Here is a 6374-nt window from a genome sequence, read left to right on the forward strand (position 1 = left end):
GCATTGACTTCTCTTATCAGAAGACTGTATTCTCACATGTCCTCTCCTCCAAAAAATTGCAATATTAGAAATATGGTGAGGTGATCAATCTCAGGTTGCATAAGAGTCTGGCTCAGTGGAATGAGTTCAGCCCCCCATGAGAAATACACTGGAAGGGAAAGGTAAACCACAAGGCACCACTATAAGAGTAACAGTGCATTCGGCCAAAAGACGACCCACAAAAACGTGCCACCATGTGACGCTAGTTTGGAAAGGGGGATAGACATTGCCTTTATGAAACTGAGAAACAATAAGAGGGCTCTTTGTACAAATTAAAAACCTCGAGGGACATATTCATATGTTGACTATGTCTTGTGTGAATGTATCTAGATAGCTCTGTCGTTTTTGATTCATCCAATTGCAATGGTGGCAACTTCCCTCTGTTACTGTATCTAGTATTAAGCTATTTATATGATACTGTACCAAGGCTGAGTTTCCAAGTGACTGAAGGAAACAAATGTGCCTGAAAAAAGGGAAAGTATATGGCAGCACATAAAACACCCTATGACCCCCCTTTCTGTGCAATAAAGCGGTATATACATAACATATTCTATATGGCTTATTTGCGGCGTAAGGTTGATTTGATCGAATAGATATGTCGTAACGCTTAAGTTGTTGCGAGTGTACTAATATAAGTAGGACACGTGACATCCCGGGAAACTTTGAGAATTAATTTTTGTAACGGACTTGTCTTGAGATGGCTATGCATATTCATGGCATGAGGCTAGTAAGCGCAGAATCGCTCTCCATTGAATACAGGCAGTTGTCATCAACATGTATCCACCAATCCAAAGAAATGATAGGTGGGAGCTAGACAGCCCACCGTGCCGCTTTGTAGTCTCCCATTGTTAGGGCAGAGATACATGTATCTTGTATCTTACATCCATAATCTTTGACACAGACCACATGAGACAGCATGAGAGAAGAATGTACACAACAGAGACAGTTCAGATAGAGACAGTTTGTGAGGTAGCTCTACCCGATAGACAGTTGTAGTAGACTACCTCCACCCGAATGGACATGTATTTATTCATCACTGCCACAGTTGTTATTATGTGTAGAGTGCTATTTCTATGTATATTGTTGTTTTTTAATACCATTTTCATTATTTTATTTAACTTTGTCCTGCATGTTGGAGTTCGAAGTATAAGATTTTCACTGTACCCTGCAATCACACCTGCAACACGGTACATGTGACTATTAAACACTGAATAGTAGTTGGTAATAAGCAAATCTTGAAAGTATGCTTTATCTAGTTTGAATAACAACTAGACTGATTTTGTCAGACGGCTCTGCAGCACAGTCATCTACAAGCTAGCTAATAGCCTAGCTAAATAGGATGACTCAATTGAGAGAAACAGAGATAACGTTACATGGTTATCTGTGTCATGTTTGTCATTTATTATCTTGTCTTGTCCCTGTGCTTCCCATTCTATTCGTTTCCCTCTGCTGGTCTTATTTGGTTCTTTCCCTCCTTCTAGCCCTCTCTCTTCCCCTCCCTCTCTCACTCTCTCGCTCTCTCTTCTCTCTATCGTTCCGTTCCTGCTCCCAGCTGTTCCTATTCCCCTAATCATCATTTAGTCTTCCCACACCTGTTCCCGATCCTTTCCCCTGATTAGAGTCCCTATTTATTCCTTTGTGTTCCGTTCCTGTGCCGTCAGTTCCTTGTATTGTATTCACCATGCTGTGATTGCGTTTCGCCCTGTCCTGTCGTGTTTTTGCCGTGATTGTGTATCACCCTGTCCTGTCGTGTTTTGTGCCTTCATCAGACGCTGCGTGTGAGCAGGTGTCTCAGTCGACTACGGCCTGCGCCTACCCGGCGACCTGCAGTCTGTGGCCGCTTCTCCAGTTGTTTTCCCCTCTACAATCTAGAGGATTTCTGTTATTCCGTTTTGAACATTAATAAACTCTGTTTCTGTTAAGTCGCGTTTGGGTCCTCGTTCACCTGCATGACAGAAGGAACTGACCAAGGAATGGACCCAGCGACTTCAGACGCTGTTTACACTGCCGTCAAGATCCAAGGAGCCATGCTCGGCAGACACGAGCAGGAATTGTCTGCTGCTCGCCATGCCGTGGAGAACCTGGCCGCTCAGGTTTCCGACCTCTCTGGACAGTTCCAGAGTCTACGTCTCGTGCCACCTGTTACTTCCTGGCCTGCCGAGCCTCCAGAACCTAGGGTTAATAACCCACCTTGCTACTCCGGGCAGCCCACTGAGTGCCGCTCCTTTCTCACGCAGTGTGAGATTGTGTTCTCTCTCCAACCCAACACATACTCTAGAGAGAGAGCTCGAGTTGCTTACGTCATTTCACTCCTTACTGGCCGGGCTCGAGAATGGGGCACAGCTATCTGGGAGGCAAGGGCTGATTGCTCTAACAAATTCCAGAACTTTAAAGAGGAGATGATTCGGGTTTTTGACCGTTCAGTTTTTGGTGGGGAGGCTTCTAGGGCCCTGGCTTCCTTATGCCAAGGTGAACGGTCCATAACGGATTATTCCATTGAGTTTCGCACTCTTGCTGCCTCTAGTGAGTGGAACGAGCCGGCGCTGCTCGCTCGTTTTCTGGAGGGACTCCACGCAGTGGTTAAGGATGAGATTCTCTCCCGGGAGGTTCCTTCAGATGTGGACTCTTTGATTGCTCTCGCCATCCGCATAGAACGACGGGTAGATCTTCGTCACCGGGCTCGTGGAAGAGAGCTCGCATCAACGGTGTTTCCCTGCTCCGCATCGCAACCATCTCCCTCCTCTGGCTTTGAGACTGAGCCCATGCAGCTGGGAGGGATTCGCATCTCGACTAAGGAGAGGGAACGGAGGATCACCAACCGCCTGTGCCTCTATTGCGGAGTTGCTGGACATTTTGTTAATTCATGTCCAGTAAGAGGCCAGAGCCCATCAGTAAGCGGAGGGCTACTGGTGAGCGCTACTACTCAGGTCCCTTCATCTAGATCTTGTACTACTATGTCGGTCCATCTACGCTGGACCGGTTCGGGTGCTACATGCAGTGCCTTGATTGACTCTGGGGCTGAGGGTTGTTTCATGGACGAAGCATGGGTTCGGAAACATAACATTCCTTTCAGACCGTTAGACAAGCCTACGCCCATGTTTGCCTTAGATGGTAGTCATCTTCCCAGTATCAAATTTGAGACACTACCTTTAACTCTCACAGTATCTGGTAACCACAGTGAGACTATTTCTTTTTTGATTTTCCGTTCACCGTTTACACCTGTTGTTTTGGGTCATCCCTGGCTAGTATGTCATAATCCTTCTATTAATTGGTCTAGTAATTCTATCCTATCCTGGAACGTTTCTTGTCATGTGAAGTGTTTAATGTCTGCCATCCCTCCCGTTTCTTCTCTCCCTACTTCTCAGGAGGAACCTGGCGATTTGACAGGAGTGCCGGAGGAATATCATGATCTGCGCACGGTCTTCAGTCGGTCCCGAGCCAACTCCCTTCCTCCTCACCGGTCGTATGATTGTAGTATTGATCTCCTTCCAGGGACCACGCCTCCTCGAGGTAGACTATACTCTCTGTCGGCTCCCGAACGTAAGGCTCTCGAGGATTATTTGTCTGTGTCTCTTGACGCCGGTACCATAGTGCCTTCTTCTTCTCCGGCCGGGGCGGGGTTCTTTTTTGTTAAGAAGAAGGACGGTACTCTGCGCCCCTGCGTGGATTATCGAGGGCTGAATGACATAACGGTTAAGAATCGTTATCCGCTTCCCCTTATGTCATCAGCCTTCGAGATTCTGCAGGGAGCCAGGTGCTTTACTAAGTTGGACCTTCGTAACGCTTACCATCTCGTGCGCATCAGAGAGGGGGACGAGTGGAAAACGGCGTTTAACACTCCGTTAGGGCATTTTGAGTACCGGGTTCTGCCGTTCGGTCTCGCCAATGCGCCAGCTGTTTTTCAGGCATTAGTTAATGATGTTCTGAGAGACATGCTGAACATTTTTGTTTTTGTCTATCTTGACGATATCCTGATTTTTTCTCCGTCACTCGAGATTCATGTTCAGCACGTTCGACGTGTTCTACAGCGCCTTTTAGAGAATTGTCTCTACGTAAAGGCTGAGAAGTGCTCTTTTCATGTCTCCTCCGTTACTTTTCTCGGTTCCGTTATTTCCGCTGAAGGCATTCAGATGGATTCCGCTAAGGTCCAAGCTGTCAGTGATTGGCCCGTTCCAAGGTCACGTGTCGAGTTGCAGCGCTTTTTAGGTTTCGCTAATTTCTATCGGCGTTTCATTCGTAATTTCGGTCAAGTTGCTGCCCCTCTCACAGCTCTTACTTCTGTCAAGACGTGTTTTAAGTGGTCCGGTTCCGCCCAGGGAGCTTTTGATCTTCTAAAAGAACGTTTTACGTCCGCTCCTATCCTCGTTACTCCTGACGTCACTAGACAATTCATTGTCGAGGTTGACGCTTCAGAGGTAGGCGTGGGAGCCATTCTATCCCAGCGCTTCCAGTCTGACGATAAGGTTCATCCGTGCGCTTATTTTTCTCATCGCCTGTCGCCATCTGAGCGCAACTATGATGTGGGTAACCGTGAACTGCTCGCCATCCGCTTAGCCCTAGGCGAATGGCGACAGTGGTTGGAGGGGGCGACCGTTCCTTTTGTCGTTTGGACAGACCATAAGAACCTTGAGTACATCCGTTCTGCCAAACGACTTAATGCCCGTCAAGCTCGTTGGGCGTTGTTTTTCGCTCGTTTCGAGTTTGTGATTTCTTACCGTCCGGGTAGCAAGAACACCAAGCCTGATGCCTTATCCCGTCTGTTTAGTTCTTCTGTGGCTTCTACTGATCCCGAGGGGATTCTTCCTTATGGGCGTGTTGTCGGGTTGACAGTCTGGGGAATTGAAAGACAGGTTAAGCAAGCACTCACGCACACTGCGTCGCCGCGCTTGTCCTAGTAACCTCCTTTTCGTTCCTGTTTCCACTCGTCTGGCTGTTCTTCAGTGGGCTCACTCTGCCAAGTTAGCTGGTCATCCCGGTGTTCGAGGCACTCTTGCGTCTATTCGCCAGCGCTTTTGGTGGCCGACTCAGGAGCGTGACACGCGCCGTTTCGTGGCTGCGTGTTCAGACTGCGCGCAGAAGAAGTCTGGTAATTTTTTTTCTGCTTCTGCTCCTGGTCTTGCTGGGTCTCAGTCTGTTCCCTGCCATCGCATCTCTCCTGTTCTTGTCCCTGCCCTTGCTGTGTCTCAGTCTGTCCCTAGTTCTCATTTTTTTTTAGAGTAGTACCCTAGTTTCCCTTTTTATCGTTTTTCGTTACGGTCCTGAGGAGAGGAGTTGGGTTCTTTCTCGGGACGTGCTGGACCGTTTGATCTATGATTTCCTCCGTTGCCGCCAGTGTTCCTCCTCGAGAGCGCCAGGAGGCGCTCGGTGAGTGGGGGGTACTGTCATGTTTGTCATTTATTATCTTGTCTTGTCCCTGTGCTTCCCATTCTATTCGTTTCCCTCTGCTGGTCTTATTTGGTTCTTTCCCTCCTTCTAGCCCTCTCTCTTCCCTCCCTCTCTCACTCTCTCGCTCTCTCTTCTCTCTATCGTTCCGTTCCTGCTCCCAGCTGTTCCTATTCCCTAATCATCATTTAGTCTTCCCACACCTGTTCCCGATCCTTTCCCCTGATTAGAGTCCCTATTTATTCCTTTGTGTTCCGTTCCTGTGCCGTCAGTTCCTTGTATTGTATTCACCATGCTGTGATTGCGTTTCGCCCTGTCCTGTCGTGTTTTTGCCGTGATTGTGTATCACCCTGTCCTGTCGTGTTTTGTGCCTTCATCAGACGCTGCGTGTGAGCAGGTGTCTCAGTCGACTACGGCCTGCGCCTACCCGGCGACCTGCAGTCTGTGGCCGCTTCTCCAGTTGTTTTCCCCTCTACAATCTAGAGGATTTCTGTTATTCCGTTTTGAACATTAATAAACTCTGTTTCTGTTAAGTCGCGTTTGGGTCCTCGTTCACCTGCATGACAATCTGTCTGGCTGCTACTGCCTGAGCAGAGATGAGATGATGACTTGAATGAAACTTGAATGAAATAATAGAGTCATCAAATAAAAAAAAGTAATATACACAACTGAAATATTTTACGAAAGTATGGTCATGTGAATAAATGATGGTTAATAAGTATGCAGTAATGGACAGTCACTTCCATCGGCTGTTATTAATAGTTTTATTCTGTGTTGTTAGACAATGGAACATTTTCAATGTTTTGGAAAATTAATGTTCTCAATATTTGGCTTTGGAATTTCAATGAAATAGCTCTAAAATTATTTCAATGCCATATTTCATAATGTATTTATTATTATTTTTTTATTATCCAAACAGAAATCAAATGTTTTATTATTATTTTTCCAAAACA

This window comes from Oncorhynchus gorbuscha, linkage group LG03, assembly GCF_021184085.1.
Source record: "Oncorhynchus gorbuscha isolate QuinsamMale2020 ecotype Even-year linkage group LG03, OgorEven_v1.0, whole genome shotgun sequence".
Lineage (NCBI taxonomy): Eukaryota > Metazoa > Chordata > Actinopteri > Salmoniformes > Salmonidae > Oncorhynchus > Oncorhynchus gorbuscha.